Source organism: Triturus cristatus, chromosome 8 (genome assembly GCF_964204655.1).
Source record: "Triturus cristatus chromosome 8, aTriCri1.1, whole genome shotgun sequence".
NCBI classification, from domain to species: domain Eukaryota; kingdom Metazoa; phylum Chordata; class Amphibia; order Caudata; family Salamandridae; genus Triturus; species Triturus cristatus.
In genome coordinates, this window is record NC_140591.1 from 739,442,178 (window position 1) to 739,464,223 (window position 22,046).

At 41.8% G+C, this 22,046-nt stretch overlaps 5 non-coding genes across 5 annotated transcripts; all 5 read right to left on the reverse strand.

The window, feature by feature from the left end:
- Positions 1–2,156: 2,156 nt before the first annotated feature.
- On the reverse strand, positions 2,157–2,229 carry TRNAV-CAC (transfer RNA valine (anticodon CAC)). Its single transcript has one exon. It is a non-coding gene; the product is annotated as a tRNA-Val (tRNA).
- A 4,714-nt stretch (positions 2,230–6,943) lies between these two features.
- TRNAV-CAC (transfer RNA valine (anticodon CAC)) lies at positions 6,944–7,016 on the reverse strand. The gene has a single exon. It is a non-coding gene; the product is annotated as a tRNA-Val (tRNA).
- Positions 7,017–11,727: 4,711 nt separating this feature from the next.
- Positions 11,728–11,800, reverse strand: TRNAV-CAC (transfer RNA valine (anticodon CAC)). The gene has a single exon. It is a non-coding gene; the product is annotated as a tRNA-Val (tRNA).
- Positions 11,801–14,114: 2,314 nt separating this feature from the next.
- TRNAV-CAC (transfer RNA valine (anticodon CAC)) lies at positions 14,115–14,187 on the reverse strand. The gene has a single exon. It is a non-coding gene; the product is annotated as a tRNA-Val (tRNA).
- Positions 14,188–18,902: 4,715 nt separating this feature from the next.
- TRNAV-CAC (transfer RNA valine (anticodon CAC)) lies at positions 18,903–18,975 on the reverse strand. Its single transcript has one exon. It is a non-coding gene; the product is annotated as a tRNA-Val (tRNA).
- Positions 18,976–22,046: the final 3,071 nt, after the last annotated feature.

A 22,046-nucleotide genomic window follows, 5' to 3' on the forward strand; every position in this document is an offset into this window, starting at 1 on the left:
AAGCATGAGACTCTAGCAAAGAATTATCCACTACTGCGAAGAAAAAATTGATGTTGGTTTTGAAACGCAAACTTCAAAACAACTTGAAAAGAGTACCAAGAAAAGGGCTCGTCCGGGATTTGAACCCGGGACCTCTCGCACCCAAAGCGAGAATCATACCCCTAGACCAACGAGCCCTCAAAATCCTCTTACCTCTCAAAAGCTAATACCGGCTCTAAGCCCGCAATGAAGATCATGCTGGTATCTTTATGATGCTTGGTCTGTGAATACGCATGAAAGTCAGTCTCAACTTACCCTTTCTCAAACGATAGCACTATCATTTACAAGTGTCTCCTTTTATTCCGTCCCAGCTTTGGACACGTCTTACAGGAAGTCAGCCCTTATTTATATATTTCTGCAGTGGCTGAAGCTTAATGAGAAAGAATAACAAGTTGTTCATAACAACCTAAGAAACACATTGTGCATTTTCTCTCAAATACTCCTTCACTTTGTGCCAAAAGAAATACCAAGGTGAATACCTAGGCCACAGATTCAAGCTAAAGATCTTCCTGGTGAATGCAAGGCGCAATAAAAACTGCATATCGCTGGACTAAAGCATTCCTTGCATAGCCTCTAACATCATAACATAACTGAGCTGCTAGCAGCAAGCTAACCAATACCTTTCTGAAATGAGAATGACATGTGCTTATCTGCTCAATCAGTGCTCAATGAGGCTCGATCAGGCGAGATTTAGAAAAGGTGGAAAGGGTCCAAGTGGATGCCCCTTCCTTTTTAGGGTGGGTCCTGCTGACTATCATAGGATTGCTTGTAAAAGTGGCCAGGGTCAGAGGAAAAGCTGCCAACACTTCTTAGCGTTCTCTATAGATGCAGCCATTTTCTGTGACTGTAATTTCGGCCTTTTCCCAGAAGTCTCTATTCTGCCTATGCAAATTAACAAAAGCAGTGCTTATTCCTCACTTGCTCAAATGTCCTTCCTGTCCAGAAAGCTCTGATTAAGCATGCTTATTTTCTTTTTCTGGGATATTTTAAATTGTTTCGCTGTCCAGTCTGTGGCAGTAGAAAGCTGCTTATGATGCCAGGTTTTGATGAATCCCCAAGGTACAAGTACAGAGGAATATGTCAGTCTCTAGGATATGGAACTTTTAGCTAACACATCACAATATGTGATGCTTGCCAAGAAAACACTACATTCTGGAGCGCTGATGATCAGAACATTCTGCTCCTGAAGGATAGAAAAGACAGCTTGATTGAAATAAAGTCTGTTTATATTGACGCTCTCTCTCTCCCTATATATACATACATGCGTACACACACACACACAGGTATGTCATGCATTTCTTCAGATTTGTTTCAACCATTTACCATTTATTGGAGAATCCCTACTTTTCAAGTGACTGCAAATGAAGTCATCTCTGGCACTTTTTGTGCAAAGTAAGAGACACACATGACACCTTTTTATAAAAGTCATCGGTTTCTTTGTTACTGTGTACTTTCAAAGCATGGGGCTTTCACACGTCAGGTAAACCTGATTACCACTACACAACAAAAGCAGATGCAGCTTTCTTATCTATGTCGTGATAGAACAGTTGTGAATTGAGTAGAAGAAGGGCCCTGATGTGATACTTATTACATGCAGCCTGTAAGATAGTCAAACATGCAGGCTAGGAAGGAAGATGCAAATATCAATGTATTAGAAAAACACCTAAAGGCGAGTGATATGCTTTCATTCATGCATGGCTAGGAAAAATCGCCATACTGTTGCAAACATTCTTACACCACCAACTGGAAATAAATGATTCTGACATTAAACGTAAAGGTGACAATGCATTTGTATCATCACCTTGAGAAGGATCATCTTGGAATTGAGCCGAGGGCCTCTGCACTCAAAGCCAGAAACACTCCACTAAAATAAGATTCCTGTTGGTGCCAACAATTCTCCATGTTAATGCTTGTTCTAGGTGAGCAGTGAACCGATTGCAGGGCTCTTTTGAAGGCAAGGTCTGAGAACCAACAGATACATCCACACGCTGATTACTTTAGTGTTTTGAGAGAATTCCCTTTCTTGGAACGAGATTGCATGAAATAATCTTCAGGGCTTGGACAATTCCATGGCAAAACAGCACCTATCAACATTGTAGCCAACACAATATAACAACTGTTTCTGCCCGGTTTCGAACCGGGGACCTTTCGCGTGTGAGGCGAACGTGATAACCACTACACTACAGAAACAGATACCTACAGTTGATTTTTCTGTAATGAAACTGCTCCGAACTGGCTATTCCATGGGCCTCTGGCTTTAGATTTCTTTCATGCAACCTGCCCGACATCCCTAGCTGAACGCTCGTACATGCCATGCAAGACCAGATGTTTGGTATTAGCTCAGACTGGGCAGGGCTGAAGCATGAGACTCTAGCAAAGAATTATCCACTACTGCAAAGAAAAAATTGATGTTGGTTTTGAAACGCAAACTTCAAAACAACTTGAAAAGAATACCAAGAAAAGGGCTCGTCCGGGATTTGAACCCGGGACCTCTCGCACCCAAAGCGAGAATCATACCCCTAGACCAACGAGCCCTCAAAATCCTCTTACCTCTCAAAAGCTAATACCGGCTCTAAGCCCGCAATGAAGATCATGCTGGTATCTTTATGATGCTTGGTCTGTGAATACGCATGAAAGTCAGTCTCAACTTACCCTTTCTCAAACGATAGCACTATCATTTACAAGTGTCTCCTTTTATTCCGTCCCAGCTTTGGACACGTCTTACAGGAAGTCAGCCCTTATTTATATATTTCTGCAGTGGCTGAAGCTTAATGAGAAAGAGTAACAAGTTGTTCATAACAACATAAGAAACACATTGTGCATTTTCTCTCAAATACTCCTTCACTTTGTGCCAAAAAAAATACCAAGGTGAATACCTAGGCCACAGATTCAAGCTAAAGATCTTCCTGCTGAATGCAAGGCGCAATAAAAACTGCATATCGCTGGACTAAAGCATTCCTTGCATAGCCTCTAACATCATAACATAACTGAGCTGCTAGCAGCAAGCTAACCAATACCTTTCTGAAATGAGAATGACATGTGCTTATCTGCTCGATCAGGCTCGATCAGGCGAGATTTAGAAAAGGTGGAAAGGGTCCAAGTGGATGCCCCTTCCTTTTTAGGGTGGGTCCTGCTGACTATCATAGGATTGCTTGTAAAAGTGGCCAGGGTCAGAGGAAAAGCTGCCAACACTTCTTAGCGTTCTCTATAGATGCAGCCATTTTCTGTGACTGTAATTTCGGCCTTTTCCCAGAAGTCTCTATTCTGCCTATGCAAATTAACAAAAGCAGTGCTTATTCCTCACTTGCTCAAATGTCCTTCCTGTCCAGAAAGCTCTGATTAAGCATGCTTATTTTCTTTTTCTGGGATATTTTAAATTGTTTCGCTGTCCAGTCTGTGGCAGTAGAAAGCTGCTTATGATGCCAGGTTTTGATGAATCCCCAAGGTACAAGTACAGAGGAATATATCAGTCTCTAGGATATGGAACTTTTAGCTAACACATCACAATATGTGATGCTTGCCAAGAAAACACTACATTCTGGAGCGCTGATGATCAGAACATTCTGCTCCTGAAGGATAGAAAAGACAGCTTGATTGAAATAAAGTCTGTTTATATTGACGCTCTCTCTCTCCCTATATATACATACATGCGTACACACACACACACACACAGGTATGTCATGCATTTCTTCAGATTTGTTTCAACCATTTACCATTTATTGGAGAATCCCTACTTTTCAAGTGACTGCAAATGAAGTCATCTCTGGCACTTTTTGTGCAAAGTAAGAGACGCACATGACACCTTTTTATAAAAGTCATCGGTTTCTTTGTTACTGTGTACTTTCAAAGCATGGGGCTTTCACACGTCAGGTAAACCTGATTACCACTACACAACAAAAGCAGATGCAGCTTTCTTATCTATGTCGTGATAGAACAGTTGTGAATTGAGTAGAAGAAGGGCCCTGATGTGATACTTATTACATGCAGCCTGTAAGATAGTCAAACATGCAGGCTAGGAAGGAAGATGCAAATATCAATGTATTAGAAAAACACCTAAAGGCGAGTGATATGCTTTCATTCATGCATGGCTAGGAAAAATCGCCATACTGTTGCAAACATTCTTACACCACCAACTGGAAATAAATGATTCTGACATTGAACGTAAAGGTGACAATGCATTTGTATCATCACCTTGAGAAGGATCATCTTGGAATTGAGCCGAGGGCCTCTGCACTCAAAGCCAGAAACACTCCACTAAAATAAGATTCCTGTTGGTGCCAACAATTCTCCATGTTAATGCTTGTTCTAGGTGAGCAGTGAACCGATTGCAGGGCTCTTTTGAAAGCAAGGTCTGAGAACCAACAGATACATCCACACGCCGATTACTTTAGTGTTTTGAGAGAATTCCCTTTCTTGGAACGAGATTGCATGAAATAATCTTCAGGGCTTGGACAATTCCATGGCAAAACGGCACCTATCAACATTGTAGCCAACACAATATAACAACTGTTTCTGCCCGGTTTCGAACCGGGGACCTTTCGCGTGTGAGGCAAACGTGATAACCACTACACTACAGAAACAGATACCTACAGTTGATTTTTCTGTAATGAAACTGCTCCGAACTGGCTATTCCATGGGCCTCTGGCTTTAGATTTCTTTCATGCAACCTGCCCGACATCCCTAGCTGAACGCTCGTACATGCCATGCAAGACCAGATGTTTGGTATTAGCTCAGACTGGGCAGGGCTGAAGCATGAGACTCTAGCAAAGAATTATCCACTACTGCGAAGAAAAAATTGATGTTGGTTTTGAAACGCAAACTTCAAAACAACTTGAAAAGAGTACCAAGAAAAGGGCTCGTCCGGGATTTGAACCCGGGACCTCTCGCACCCAAAGCGAGAATCATACCCCTAGACCAACGAGCCCTCAAAATCCTCTTACCTCTCAAAAGCTAATACCGGCTCTAAGCCCGCAATGAAGATCATGCTGGTATCTTTATGATGCTTGGTCTGTGAATACGCATGAAAGTCAGTCTCAACTTACCCTTTCTCAAACGATAGCACTATCATTTACAAGTGTCTCCTTTTATTCCGTCCCAGCTTTGGACACGTCTTACAGGAAGTCAGCCCTTATTTATATATTTCTGCAGTGGCTGAAGCTTAATGAGAAAGAATAACAAGTTGTTCATAACAACCTAAGAAACACATTGTGCATTTTCTCTCAAATACTCCTTCACTTTGTGCCAAAAGAAATACCAAGGTGAATACCTAGGCCACAGATTCAAGCTAAAGATCTTCCTGGTGAATGCAAGGCGCAATAAAAACTGCATATCGCTGGACTAAAGCATTCCTTGCATAGCCTCTAACATCATAACATAACTGAGCTGCTAGCAGCAAGCTAACCAATACCTTTCTGAAATGAGAATGACATGTGCTTATCTGCTCAATCAGTGCTCAATCAGGCTTGATCAGGCGAGATTTAGAAAAGGTGGAAAGGGTCCAAGTGGATGCCCCTTCCTTTTTAGGGTGGGTCCTGCTGACTATCATAGGATTGCTTGTAAAAGTGGCCAGGGTCAGAGGAAAAGCTGCCAACACTTCTTAGCGTTCTCTATAGATGCAGCCATTTTCTGTGACTGTAATTTCGGCCTTTTCCCAGAAGTCTCTATTCTGCCTATGCAAATTAACAAAAGCAGTGCTTATTCCTCACTTGCTCAAATGTCCTTCCTGTCCAGAAAGCTCTGATTAAGCATGCTTATTTTCTTTTTCTGGGATATTTTAAATTGTTTCGCTGTCCAGTCTGTGGCAGTAGAAAGCTGCTTATGATGCCAGGTTTTGATGAATCCCCAAGGTACAAGTACAGAGGAATATATCAGTCTCTAGGATATGGAACTTTTAGCTAACACATCACAATATGTGATGCTTGCCAAGAAAACACTACATTCTGGAGCGCTGATGATCAGAACATTCTGCTCCTGAAGGATAGAAAAGACAGCTTGATTGAAATAAAGTCTGTTTATATTGACGCTCTCTCTCTCCCTATATATACATACATGCGTACACACACACACACAGGTATGTCATGCATTTCTTCAGATTTGTTTCAACCATTTACCATTTATTGGAGAATCCCTACTTTTCAAGTGACTGCAAATGAAGTCATCTCTGGCACTTTTTGTGCAAAGTAAGAGACACACATGACACCTTTTTATAAAAGTCATCGGTTTCTTTGTTACTGTGTACTTTCAAAGCATGGGGCTTTCACACGTCAGGTAAACCTGATTACCACTACACAACAAAAGCAGATGCAGCTTTCTTATCTATGTCGTGATAGAACAGTTGTGAATTGAGTAGAAGAAGGGCCCTGATGTGATACTTATTACATGCAGCCTGTAAGATAGTCAAACATGCAGGCTAGGAAGCAAGATGCAAATATCAATGTATTAGAAAAACACCTAAAGGCGAGTGATATGCTTTCATTCATGCATGGCTAGGAAAAATCGCCATACTGTTGCAAACATTCTTACACCACCAACTGGAAATAAATGATTCTGACATTAAACGTAAAGGTGACAATGCATTTGTATCATCACCTTGAGAAGGATCATCTTGGAATTGAGCCGAGGGCCTCTGCACTCAAAGCCAGAAACACTCCACTAAAATAAGATTCCTGTTGGTGCCAACAATTCTCCATGTTAATGCTTGTTCTAGGTGAGCAGTGAACCGATTGCAGGGCTCTTTTGAAAGCAAGGTCTGAGAACCAACAGATACATCCACACGCCGATTACTTTAGTGTTTTGAGAGAATTCCCTTTCTTGGAACGAGATTGCATGAAATAATCTTCAGGGCTTGAACAATTCCATGGCAAAATGGCACCTATCAACATTGTAGCCAACACAATATAACAACTGTTTCTGCCCGGTTTCGAACCGGGGACCTTTCGCGTGTGAGGCGAACGTGATAACCACTACACTACAGAAACAGATACCTACAGTTGATTTTTCTGTAATGAAACTGCTCCGAACTGGCTATTCCATGGGCCTCTGGCTTTAGATTTCTTTCATGCAACCTGCCCGACATCCCTAGCTGAACGCTCGTACATGCCATGCAAGACCAGATGTTTGGTATTAGCTCAGACTGGGCAGGGCTGAAGCATGAGACTCTAGCAAAGAATTATCCACTACTGCAAAGAAAAAATTGATGTTGGTTTTGAAACGCAAACTTCAAAACAACTTGAAAAGAGTACCAAGAAAAGGGCTCGTCCGGGATTTGAACTCGGGACCTCTCGCACCCAAAGCGAGAATCATACCCCTAGACCAACGAGCCCTCAAAATCCTCTTACCTCTCAAAAGCTAATACCGGCTCTAAGCCCGCAATGAAGATCATGCTGGTATCTTTATGATGCTTGGTCTGTGAATACGCATGAAAGTCAGTCTCAACTTACCCTTTCTCAAACGATAGCACTATCATTTACAAGTGTCTCCTTTTATTCCGTCCCAGCTTTGGACACGTCTTACAGGAAGTCAGCCCTTATTTATATATTTCTGCAGTGGCTGAAGCTTAATGAGAAAGAGTAACAAGTTGTTCATAACAACATAAGAAACACATTGTGCATTTTCTCTCAAATACTCCTTCACTTTGTGCCAAAAAAAATACCAAGGTGAATACCTAGGCCACAGATTCAAGCTAAAGATCCTCCTGCTGAATGCAAGGCGCAATAAAAACTGCATATCGCTGGACTAAAGCATTCCTTGCATAGCCTCTAACATCATAACATAACTGAGCTGCTAGCAGCAAGCTAACCAATACCTTTCTGAAATGAGAATGACATGTGCTTATCTGCTCAATCAGTGCTCGATCAGGCGAGATTTAGAAAAGGTGGAAAGGGTCCAAGTGGATGCCCCTTCCTTTTTAGGGTGGGTCCTGCTGACTATCATAGGATTGCTTGTAAAAGTGGCCAGGGTCAGAGGAAAAGCTGCCAACACTTCTTAGCGTTCTCTATAGATGCAGCCATTTTCTGTGACTGTAATTTCGGCCTTTTCCCAGAAGTCTCTATTCTGCCTATGCAAATTAACAAAAGCAGTGCTTATTCCTCACTTGCTCAAATGTCCTTCCTGTCCAGAAAGCTCTGATTAAGCATGCTTATTTTCTTTTTCTGGGATATTTTAAATTGTTTCGCTGTCCAGTCTGTGGCAGTAGAAAGCTGCTTATGATGCCAGGTTTTGATGAATCCCCAAGGTACAAGTACAGAGGAATATATCAGTCTCTAGGATATGGAACTTTTAGCTAACACATCACAATATGTGATGCTTGCCAAGAAAACACTACATTCTGGAGCGCTGATGATCAGAACATTCTGCTCCTGAAGGATAGAAAAGACAGCTTGATTGAAATAAAGTCTGTTTATATTGACGCTCTCTCTCTCCCTATATATACATACTTGCGTACACACACACACACAGGTATGTCATGCATTTCTTCAGATTTGTTTCAACCATTTACCATTTATTGGAGAATCCCTACTTTTCAAGTGACTGCAAATGAAGTCATCTCTGGCACTTTTTGTGCAAAGTAAGAGACACACATGACACCTTTTTATAAAAGTCATCGGTTTCTTTGTTACTGTGTACTTTCAAAGCATGGGGCTTTCACACGTCAGGTAAACCTGATTACCACTACACAACAAAAGCAGATGCAGCTTTCTTATCTATGTCGTGATAGAACAGTTGTGAATTGAGTAGAAGAAGGGCCCTGATGTGATACTTATTACATGCAGCCTGTAAGATAGTCAAACATGCAGGCTAGGAAGGAAGATGCAAATATCAATGTATTAGAAAAACACCTAAAGGCGAGTGATATGCTTTCATTCATGCATGGCTAGGAAAAATCGCCATACTGTTGCAAACATTCTTACACCACCAACTGGAAATAAATGATTCTGACATTAAACGTAAAGGTGACAATGCATTTGTATCATCACCTTGAGAAGGATCATCTTGGAATTGAGCCGAGGGCCTCTGCACTCAAAGCCAGAAACACTCCACTAAAATAAGATTCCTGTTGGTGCCAACAATTCTCCATGTTAATGCTTGTTCTAGGTGAGCAGTGAACCGATTGCAGGGCTCTTTTGAAAGCAAGGTCTGAGAACCAACAGATACATCCACACGCCGATTACTTTAGTGTTTTGAGAGAATTCCCTTTCTTGGAACGAGATTGCATGAAATAATCTTCAGGGCTTGGACAATTCCATGGCAAAACGGCACCTATCAACATTGTAGCCAACACAATATAACAACTGTTTCTGCCCGGTTTCAAACCGGGGACCTTTCGCGTGTGAGGCAAACGTGATAACCACTACACTACAGAAACAGATACCTACAGTTGATTTTTCTGTAATGAAACTGCTCCGAACTGGCTATTCCATGGGCCTCTGGCTTTAGATTTCTTTCATGCAACCTGCCCGACATCCCTAGCTGAACGCTCGTACATGCCATGCAAGACCAGATGTTTGGTATTAGCTCAGACTGGGCAGGGCTGAAGCATGAGACTCTAGCAAAGAATTATCCACTACTGCAAAGAAAAAATTTATGTTGGTTTTGAAACGCAAACTTCAAAACAACTTGAAAAGAGTACCAAGAAAAGGGCTCGTCCGGGATTTGAACCCGGGACCTCTCGCACCCAAAGCGAGAATCATACCCCTAGACCAACGAGCCCTCAAAATCCTCTTACCTCTCAAAAGCTAATACCGGCTCTAAGCCCGCAATGAAGATCATGCTGGTATCTTTATGATGCTTGGTCTGTGAATACGCATGAAAGTCAGTCTCAACTTACCCTTTCTCAAACGATAGCACTATCATTTACAAGTGTCTCCTTTTATTCCGTCCCAGCTTTGGACACGTCTTACAGGAAGTCAGCCCTTATTTATATATTTCTGCAGTGGCTGAAGCTTAATGAGAAAGAGTAACAAGTTGTTCATAACAACATAAGAAACACATTGTGCATTTTCTCTCAAATACTCCTTCACTTTGTGCCAAAAGAAATACCAAGGTGAATACCTAGGCCACAGATTCAAGCTAAAGATCTTCCTGCTGAATGCAAGGCGCAATAAAAACTGCATATCGCTGGACTAAAGCATTCCTTGCATAGCCTCTAACATCATAACATAACTGAGCTGCTAGCAGCAAGCTAACCAATACCTTTCTGAAATGAGAATGACATGTGCTTATCTGCTCAATCAGTGCTCAATCAGGCTCGATCAGGCGAGATTTAGAAAAGGTGGAAAGGGTCCAAGTGGATGCCCCTTCCTTTTTAGGGTGGGTCCTGCTGACTATCATAGGATTGCTTGTAAAAGTGGCCAGGGTCAGAGGAAAAGCTGCCAACACTTCTTAGCGTTCTCTATAGATGCAGCCATTTTCTGTGACTGTAATTTCGGCCTTTTCCCAGAAGTCTCTATTCTGCCTATGCAAATTAACAAAAGCAGTGCTTATTCCTCACTTGCTCAAATGTCCTTCCTGTCCAGAAAGCTCTGATTAAGCATGCTTATTTTCTTTTTCTGGGATATTTTAAATTGTTTCGCTGTCCAGTCTGTGGCAGTAGAAAGCTGCTTATGATGCCAGGTTTTGATGAATCCCCAAGGTACAAGTACAGAGGAATATATCAGTCTCTAGGATATGGAACTTTTAGCTAACACATCACAATATGTGATGCTTGCCAAGAAAACACTACATTCTGGAGCGCTGATGATCAGAACATTCTGCTCCTGAAGGATAGAAAAGACAGCTTGATTGAAATAAAGTCTGTTTATATTGACGCTCTCTCTCTCCCTATATATACATACATGCGTACACACACACACACAGGTATGTCATGCATTTCTTCAGATTTGTTTCAACCATTTACCATTTATTGGAGAATCCCTACTTTTCAAGTGACTGCAAATGAAGTCATCTCTGGCACTTTTTGTGCAAAGAAAGAGACACACATGACACCTTTTTATAAAAGTCATCGGTTTCTTTGTTACTGTGTACTTTCAAAGCATGGGGCTTTCACACGTCAGGTAAACCTGATTACCACTACACAACAAAAGCAGATGCAGCTTTCTTATCTATGTCGTGATAGAACAGTTGTGAATTGAGTAGAAGAAGGGCCCTGATGTGATACTTATTACATGCAGCCTGTAAGATAGTCAAACATGCAGGCTAGGAAGGAAGATGCAAATATCAATGTATTAGAAAAACACCTAAAGGCGAGTGATATGCTTTCATTCATGCATGGCTAGGAAAAATCGCCATACTGTTGCAAACATTCTTACACCACCAACTGGAAATAAATGATTCTGACATTAAACGTAAAGGTGACAATGCATTTGTATCATCACCTTGAGAAGGATCATCTTGGAATTGAGCCGAGGGCCTCTGCACTCAAAGCCAGAAACACTCCACTAAAATAAGATTCCTGTTGGTGCCAACAATTCTCCATGTTAATGCTTGTTCTAGGTGAGCAGTGAACCGATTGCAGGGCTCTTTTGAAAGCAAGGTCTGAGAACCAACAGATACATCCACACGCCGATTACTTTAGTGTTTTGAGAGAATTCCCTTTCTTGGAACGAGATTGCATGAAATAATCTTCAGGGCTTGGACAATTCCATGGCAAAACGGCACCTATCAACATTGTAGCCAACACAATATAACAACTGTTTCTGCCCGGTTTCGAACCGGGGACCTTTCGCGTGTGAGGCGAACGTGATAACCACTACACTACAGAAACAGATACCTACAGTTGATTTTTCTGTAATGAAACTGCTCCGAACTGGCTATTCCATGGGCCTCTGGCTTTAGATTTCTTTCATGCAACCTGCCCGACATCCCTAGCTGAACGCTCGTACATGCCATGCAAGACCAGATGTTTGGTATTAGCTCAGACTGGGCAGGGCTGAAGCATGAGACTCTAGCAAAGAATTATCCACTACTGCAAAGAAAAAATTGATGTTGGTTTTGAAACGCAAACTTCAAAACAACTTGAAAAGAGTACCAAGAAAAGGGCTCGTCCGGGATTTGAACTCGGGACCTCTCGCACCCAAAGCGAGAATCATACCCCTAGACCAACGAGCCCTCAAAATCCTCTTACCTCTCAAAAGCTAATACCGGCTCTAAGCCCGCAATGAAGATCATGCTGGTATCTTTATGATGCTTGGTCTGTGAATACGCATGAAAGTCAGTCTCAACTTACCCTTTCTCAAACGATAGCACTATCATTTACAAGTGTCTCCTTTTATTCCGTCCCAGCTTTGGACACGTCTTACAGGAAGTCAGCCCTTATTTATATATTTCTGCAGTGGCTGAAGCTTAATGAGAAAGAGTAACAAGTTGTTCATAACAACATAAGAAACACATTGTGCATTTTCTCTCAAATACTCCTTCACTTTGTGCCAAAAAAAATACCAAGGTGAATACCTAGGCCACAGATTCAAGCTAAAGATCCTCCTGCTGAATGCAAGGCGCAATAAAAACTGCATATCGCTGGACTAAAGCATTCCTTGCATAGCCTCTAACATCATAACATAACTGAGCTGCTAGCAGCAAGCTAACCAATACCTTTCTGAAATGAGAATGACATGTGCTTATCTGCTCAATCAGTGCTCGATCAGGCGAGATTTAGAAAAGGTGGAAAGGGTCCAAGTGGATGCCCCTTCCTTTTTAGGGTGGGTCCTGCTGACTATCATAGGATTGCTTGTAAAAGTGGCCAGGGTCAGAGGAAAAGCTGCCAACACTTCTTAGCGTTCTCTATAGATGCAGCCATTTTCTGTGACTGTAATTTCGGCCTTTTCCCAGAAGTCTCTATTCTGCCTATGCAAATTAACAAAAGCAGTGCTTATTCCTCACTTGCTCAAATGTCCTTCCTGTCCAGAAAGCTCTGATTAAGCATGCTTATTTTCTTTTTCTGGGATATTTTAAATTGTTTCGCTGTCCAGTCTGTGGCAGTAGAAAGCTGCTTATGATGCCAGGTTTTGATGAATCCCCAAGGTACAAGTACAGAGGAATATATCAGTCTCTAGGATATGGAACTTTTAGCTAACACATCACAATATGTGATGCTTGCCAAGAAAACACTACATTCTGGAGCGCTGATGATCAGAACATTCTGCTCCTGAAGGATAGAAAAGACAGCTTGATTGAAATAAAGTCTGTTTATATTGACGCTCTCTCTCTCCCTATATATACATACATGCGTACACACACACACACAGGTATGTCATGCATTTCTTCAGATTTGTTTCAACCATTTACCATTTATTGGAGAATCCCTACTTTTCAAGTGACTGCAAATGAAGTCATCTCTGGCACTTTTTGTGCAAAGTAAGAGACACACATGACACCTTTTTATAAAAGTCATCGGTTTCTTTGTTACTGTGTACTTTCAAAGCATGGGGCTTTCACACGTCAGGTAAACCTGATTACCACTACACAACAAAAGCAGATGCAGCTTTCTTATCTATGTCGTGATAGAACAGTTGTGAATTGAGTAGAAGAAGGGCCCTGATGTGATACTTATTACATGCAGCCTGTAAGATAGTCAAACATGCAGGCTAGGAAGGAAGATGCAAATATCAATGTATTAGAAAAACACCTAAAGGCGAGTGATATGCTTTCATTCATGCATGGCTAGGAAAAATCGCCATACTGTTGCAAACATTCTTACACCACCAACTGGAAATAAATGATTCTGACATTAAACGTAAAGGTGACAATGCATTTGTATCATCACCTTGAGAAGGATCATCTTGGAATTGAGCCGAGGGCCTCTGCACTCAAAGCCAGAAACACTCCACTAAAATAAGATTCCTGTTGGTGCCAACAATTCTCCATGTTAATGCTTGTTCTAGGAGAGCAGTGAACCGATTGCAGGGCTCTTTTGAAAGCAAGGTCTGAGAACCAACAGATACATCCACACGCCGATTACTTTAGTGTTTTGAGAGAATTCCCTTTCTTGGAACGAGATTGCATGAAATAATCTTCAGGGCTTGGACAATTCCATGGCAAAACGGCACCTATCAACATTGTAGCCAACACAATATAACAACTGTTTCTGCCCGGTTTCGAACCGGGGACCTTTCGCGTGTGAGGCGAACGTGATAACCACTACACTACAGAAACAGATACCTACAGTTGATTTTTCTGTAATGAAACTGCTCCGAACTGGCTATTCCATGGGCCTCTGGCTTTAGATTTCTTTCATGCAACCTGCCCGACATCCCTAGCTGAACGCTCGTACATGCCATGCAAGACCAGATGTTTGGTATTAGCTCAGACTGGGCAGGGCTGAAGCATGAGACTCTAGCAAAGAATTATCCACTACTGCAAAGAAAAAATTGATGTTGGTTTTGAAACGCAAACTTCAAAACAACTTGAAAAGAGTACCAAGAAAAGGGCTCGTCCGGGATTTGAACTCGGGACCTCTCGCACCCAAAGCGAGAATCATACCCCTAGACCAACGAGCCCTCAAAATCCTCTTACCTCTCAAAAGCTAATACCGGCTCTAAGCCCGCAATGAAGATCATGCTGGTATCTTTATGATGCTTGGTCTGTGAATACGCATGAAAGTCAGTCTCAACTTACCCTTTCTCAAACGATAGCACTATCATTTACAAGTGTCTCCTTTTATTCCGTCCCAGCTTTGGACACGTCTTACAGGAAGTCAGCCCTTATTTATATATTTCTGCAGTGGCTGAAGCTTAATGAGAAAGAGTAACAAGTTGTTCATAACAACATAAGAAACACATTGTGCATTTTCTCTCAAATACTCCTTCACTTTGTGCCAAAAAAAATACCAAGGTGAATACCTAGGCCACAGATTCAAGCTAAAGATCCTCCTGCTGAATGCAAGGCGCAATAAAAACTGCATATCGCTGGACTAAAGCATTCCTTGCATAGCCTCTAACATCATAACATAACTGAGCTGCTAGCAGCAAGCTAACCAATACCTTTCTGAAATGAGAATGACATGTGCTTATCTGCTCAATCAGTGCTCGATCAGGCGAGATTTAGAAAAGGTGGAAAGGGTCCAAGTGGATGCCCCTTCCTTTTTAGGGTGGGTCCTGCTGACTATCATAGGATTGCTTGTAAAAGTGGCCAGGGTCAGAGGAAAAGCTGCCAACACTTCTTAGCGTTCTCTATAGATGCAGCCATTTTCTGTGACTGTAATTTCGGCCTTTTCCCAGAAGTCTCTATTCTGCCTATGCAAATTAACAAAAGCAGTGCTTATTCCTCACTTGCTCAAATGTCCTTCCTGTCCAGAAAGCTCTGATTAAGCATGCTTATTTTCTTTTTCTGGGATATTTTAAATTGTTTCGCTGTCCAGTCTGTGGCAGTAGAAAGCTGCTTATGATGCCAGGTTTTGATGAATCCCCAAGGTACAAGTACAGAGGAATATATCAGTCTCTAGGATATGGAACTTTTAGCTAACACATCACAATATGTGATGCTTGCCAAGAAAACACTACATTCTGGAGCGCTGATGATCAGAACATTCTGCTCCTGAAGGATAGAAAAGACAGCTTGATTGAAATAAAGTCTGTTTATATTGACGCTCTCTCTCTCCCTATATATACATACATGCGTACACACACACACACACACAGGTATGTCATGCATTTCTTCAGATTTGTTTCAACCATTTACCATTTATTGGAGAATCCCTACTTTTCAAGTGACTGCAAATGAAGTCATCTCTGGCACTTTTTGTGCAAAGTAAGAGACGCACATGACACCTTTTTATAAAAGTCATCGGTTTCTTTGTTACTGTGTACTTTCAAAGCATGGGGCTTTCACACGTCAGGTAAACCTGATTACCACTACACAACAAAAGCAGATGCAGCTTTCTTATCTATGTCGTGATAGAACAGTTGTGAATTGAGTAGAAGAAGGGCCCTGATGTGATACTTATTACATGCAGCCTGTAAGATAGTCAAACATGCAGGCTAGGAAGGAAGATGCAAATATCAATGTATTAGAAAAACACCTAAAGGCGAGTGATATGCTTTCATTCATGCATGGCTAGGAAAAATCGCCATACTGTTGCAAACATTCTTACACCACCAACTGGAAATAAATGATTCTGACATTGAACGTAAAGGTGACAATGCATTTGTATCATCACCTTGAGAAGGATCATCTTGGAATTGAGCCGAGGGCCTCTGCACTCAAAGCCAGAAACACTCCACTAAAATAAGATTCCTGTTGGTGCCAACAATTCTCCATGTTAATGCTTGTTCTAGGTGAGCAGTGAACCGATTGCAGGGCTCTTTTGAAAGCAAGGTCTGAGAACCAACAGATACATCCACACGCCGATTACTTTAGTGTTTTGAGAGAATTCCCTTTCTTGGAACGAGATTGCATGAAATAATCTTCAGGGCTTGGACAATTCCATGGCAAAACGGCACCTATCAACATTGTAGCCAACACAATATAACAACTGTTTCTGCCCGGTTTCGAACCGGGGACCTTTCGCGTGTGAGGCAAACGTGATAACCACTACACTACAGAAACAGATACCTACAGTTGATTTTTCTGTAATGAAACTGCTCCGAACTGGCTATTCCATGGGCCTCTGGCTTTAGATTTCTTTCATGCAACCTGCCCGACATCCCTAGCTGAACGCTCGTACATGCCATGCAAGACCAGATGTTTGGTATTAGCTCAGACTGGGCAGGGCTGAAGCATGAGACTCTAGCAAAGAATTATCCACTACTGCGAAGAAAAAATTGATGTTGGTTTTGAAACGCAAACTTCAAAACAACTTGAAAAGAGTACCAAGAAAAGGGCTCGTCCGGGATTTGAACCCGGGACCTCTCGCACCCAAAGCGAGAATCATACCCCTAGACCAACGAGCCCTCAAAATCCTCTTACCTCTCAAAAGCTAATACCGGCTCTAAGCCCGCAATGAAGATCATGCTGGTATCTTTATGATGCTTGGTCTGTGAATACGCATGAAAGTCAGTCTCAACTTACCCTTTCTCAAACGATAGCACTATCATTTACAAGTGTCTCCTTTTATTCCGTCCCAGCTTTGGACACGTCTTACAGGAAGTCAGCCCTTATTTATATATTTCTGCAGTGGCTGAAGCTTAATGAGAAAGAATAACAAGTTGTTCATAACAACCTAAGAAACACATTGTGCATTTTCTCTCAAATACTCCTTCACTTTGTGCCAAAAGAAATACCAAGGTGAATACCTAGGCCACAGATTCAAGCTAAAGATCTTCCTGGTGAATGCAAGGCGCAATAAAAACTGCATATCGCTGGACTAAAGCATTCCTTGCATAGCCTCTAACATCATAACATAACTGAGCTGCTAGCAGCAAGCTAACCAATACCTTTCTGAAATGAGAATGACATGTGCTTATCTGCTCAATCAGTGCTCAATGAGGCTCGATCAGGCGAGATTTAGAAAAGGTGGAAAGGGTCCAAGTGGATGCCCCTTCCTTTTTAGGGTGGGTCCTGCTGACTATCATAGGATTGCTTGTAAAAGTGGCCAGGGTCAGAGGAAAAGCTGCCAACACTTCTTAGCGTTCTCTATAGATGCAGCCATTTTCTGTGACTGTAATTTCGGCCTTTTCCCAGAAGTCTCTATTCTGCCTATGCAAATTAACAAAAGCAGTGCTTATTCCTCACTTGCTCAAATGTCCTTCCTGTCCAGAAAGCTCTGATTAAGCATGCTTATTTTCTTTTTCTGGGATATTTTAAATTGTTTCGCTGTCCAGTCTGTGGCAGTAGAAAGCTGCTTATGATGCCAGGTTTTGATGAATCCCCAAGGTACAAGTACAGAGGAATATGTCAGTCTCTAGGATATGGAACTTTTAGCTAACACATCACAATATGTGATGCTTGCCAAGAAAACACTACATTCTGGAGCGCTGATGATCAGAACATTCTGCTCCTGAAGGATAGAAAAGACAGCTTGATTGAAATAAAGTCTGTTTATATTGACGCTCTCTCTCTCCCTATATATACATACATGCGTACACACACACACACAGGTATGTCATGCATTTCTTCAGATTTGTTTCAACCATTTACCATTTATTGGAGAATCCCTACTTTTCAAGTGACTGCAAATGAAGTCATCTCTGGCACTTTTTGTGCAAAGTAAGAGACACACATGACACCTTTTTATAAAAGTCATCGGTTTCTTTGTTACTGTGTACTTTCAAAGCATGGGGCTTTCACACGTCAGGTAAACCTGATTACCACTACACAACAAAAGCAGATGCAGCTTTCTTATCTATGTCGTGATAGAACAGTTGTGAATTGAGTAGAAGAAGGGCCCTGATGTGATACTTATTACATGCAGCCTGTAAGATAGTCAAACATGCAGGCTAGGAAGGAAGATGCAAATATCAATGTATTAGAAAAACACCTAAAGGCGAGTGATATGCTTTCATTCATGCATGGCTAGGAAAAATCGCCATACTGTTGCAAACATTCTTACACCACCAACTGGAAATAAATGATTCTGACATTAAACGTAAAGGTGACAATGCATTTGTATCATCACCTTGAGAAGGATCATCTTGGAATTGAGCCGAGGGCCTCTGCACTCAAAGCCAGAAACACTCCACTAAAATAAGATTCCTGTTGGTGCCAACAATTCTCCATGTTAATGCTTGTTCTAGGTGAGCAGTGAACCGATTGCAGGGCTCTTTTGAAGGCAAGGTCTGAGAACCAACAGATACATCCACACGCTGATTACTTTAGTGTTTTGAGAGAATTCCCTTTCTTGGAACGAGATTGCATGAAATAATCTTCAGGGCTTGGACAATTCCATGGCAAAACAGCACCTATCAACATTGTAGCCAACACAATATAACAACTGTTTCTGCCCGGTTTCGAACCGGGGACCTTTCGCGTGTGAGGCGAACGTGATAACCACTACACTACAGAAACAGATACCTACAGTTGATTTTTCTGTAATGAAACTGCTCCGAACTGGCTATTCCATGGGCCTCTGGCTTTAGATTTCTTTCATGCAACCTGCCCGACATCCCTAGCTGAACGCTCGTACATGCCATGCAAGACCAGATGTTTGGTATTAGCTCAGACTGGGCAGGGCTGAAGCATGAGACTCTAGCAAAGAATTATCCACTACTGCAAAGAAAAAATTGATGTTGGTTTTGAAACGCAAACTTCAAAACAACTTGAAAAGAATACCAAGAAAAGGGCTCGTCCGGGATTTGAACCCGGGACCTCTCGCACCCAAAGCGAGAATCATACCCCTAGACCAACGAGCCCTCAAAATCCTCTTACCTCTCAAAAGCTAATACCGGCTCTAAGCCCGCAATGAAGATCATGCTGGTATCTTTATGATGCTTGGTCTGTGAATACGCATGAAAGTCAGTCTCAACTTACCCTTTCTCAAACGATAGCACTATCATTTACAAGTGTCTCCTTTTATTCCGTCCCAGCTTTGGACACGTCTTACAGGAAGTCAGCCCTTATTTATATATTTCTGCAGTGGCTGAAGCTTAATGAGAAAGAGTAACAAGTTGTTCATAACAACATAAGAAACACATTGTGCATTTTCTCTCAAATACTCCTTCACTTTGTGCCAAAAAAAATACCAAGGTGAATACCTAGGCCACAGATTCAAGCTAAAGATCTTCCTGCTGAATGCAAGGCGCAATAAAAACTGCATATCGCTGGACTAAAGCATTCCTTGCATAGCCTCTAACATCATAACATAACTGAGCTGCTAGCAGCAAGCTAACCAATACCTTTCTGAAATGAGAATGACATGTGCTTATCTGCTCGATCAGGCTCGATCAGGCGAGATTTAGAAAAGGTGGAAAGGGTCCAAGTGGATGCCCCTTCCTTTTTAGGGTGGGTCCTGCTGACTATCATAGGATTGCTTGTAAAAGTGGCCAGGGTCAGAGGAAAAGCTGCCAACACTTCTTAGCGTTCTCTATAGATGCAGCCATTTTCTGTGACTGTAATTTCGGCCTTTTCCCAGAAGTCTCTATTCTGCCTATGCAAATTAACAAAAGCAGTGCTTATTCCTCACTTGCTCAAATGTCCTTCCTGTCCAGAAAGCTCTGATTAAGCATGCTTATTTTCTTTTTCTGGGATATTTTAAATTGTTTCGCTGTCCAGTCTGTGGCAGTAGAAAGCTGCTTATGATGCCAGGTTTTGATGAATCCCCAAGGTACAAGTACAGAGGAATATATCAGTCTCTAGGATATGGAACTTTTAGCTAAAACATCACAATATGTGATGCTTGCCAAGAAAACACTACATTCTGGAGCGCTGATGATCAGAACATTCTGCTCCTGAAGGATAGAAAAGACAGCTTGATTGAAATAAAGTCTGTTTATATTGACGCTCTCTCTCTCCCTATATATACATACATGCGTACACACACACACACAGGTATGTCATGCATTTCTTCAGATTTGTTTCAACCATTTACCATTTATTGGAGAATCCCTACTTTTCAAGTGACTGCAAATGAAGTCATCTCTGGCACTTTTTGTGCAAAGTAAGAGACACACATGACACCTTTTTATAAAAGTCATCGGTTTCTTTGTTACTGTGTACTTTCAAAGCATGGGGCTTTCACACGTCAGGTAAACCTGATTACCACTACACAACAAAAGCAGATGCAGCTTTCTTATCTATGTCGTGATAGAACAGTTGTGAATTGAGTAGAAGAAGGGCCCTGATGTGATACTTATTACATGCAGCCTGTAAGATAGTCAAACATGCAGGCTAGGAAGGAAGATGCAAATATCAATGTATTAGAAAAACACCTAAAGGCGAGTGATATGCTTTCATTCATGCATGGCTAGGAAAAATCGCCATACTGTTGCAAACATTCTTACACCACCAACTGGAAATAAATGATTCTGACATTAAACGTAAAGGTGACAATGCATTTGTATCATCACCTTGAGAAGGATCATCTTGGAATTGAGCCGAGGGCCTCTGCACTCAAAGCCAGAAACACTCCACTAAAATAAGATTCCTGTTGGTGCCAACAATTCTCCATGTTAATGCTTGTTCTAGGTGAGCAGTGAACCGATTGCAGGGCTCTTTTGAAAGCAAGGTCTGAGAACCAACAGATACATCCACACGCCGATTACTTTAGTGTTTTGAGAGAATTCCCTTTCTTGGAACGAGATTGCATGAAATAATCTTCAGGGCTTGGACAATTCCATGGCAAAACGGCACCTATCAACATTGTAGCCAACACAATATAACAACTGTTTCTGCCCGGTTTCAAACCGGGGACCTTTCGCGTGTGAGGCAAACGTGATAACCACTACACTACAGAAACAGATACCTACAGTTGATTTTTCTGTAATGAAACTGCTCCGAACTGGCTATTCCATGGGCCTCTGGCTTTAGATTTCTTTCATGCAACCTGCCCGACATCCCTAGCTGAACGCTCGTACATGCCATGCAAGACCAGATGTTTGGTATTAGCTCAGACTGGGCAGGGCTGAAGCATGAGACTCTAGCAAAGAATTATCCACTACTGCAAAGAAAAAATTGATGTTGGTTTTGAAACGCAAACTTCAAAACAACTTGAAAAGAGTACCAAGAAAAGGGCTCGTCCGGGATTTGAACCCGGGACCTCTCGCACCCAAAGTGAGAATCATACCCCTAGACCAACGAGCCCTCAAAATCCTCTTACCTCTCAAAAGCTAATACCGGCTCTAAGCCCGCAATGAAGATCATGCTGGTATCTTTATGATGCTTGGTCTGTGAATACGCATGAAAGTCAGTCTCAACTTACCCTTTCTCAAACGATAGCACTATCATTTACAAGTGTCTCCTTTTATTCCGTCCCAGCTTTGGACACGTCTTACAGGAAGTCAGCCCTTATTTATATATTTCTTCAGTGGCTGAAGCTTAATGAGAAAGAGTAACAAGTTGTTCATAACAACATAAGAAACACATTGTGCATTTTCTCTCAAATACTCCTTCACTTTGTGCCAAAAGAAATACCAAGGTGAATA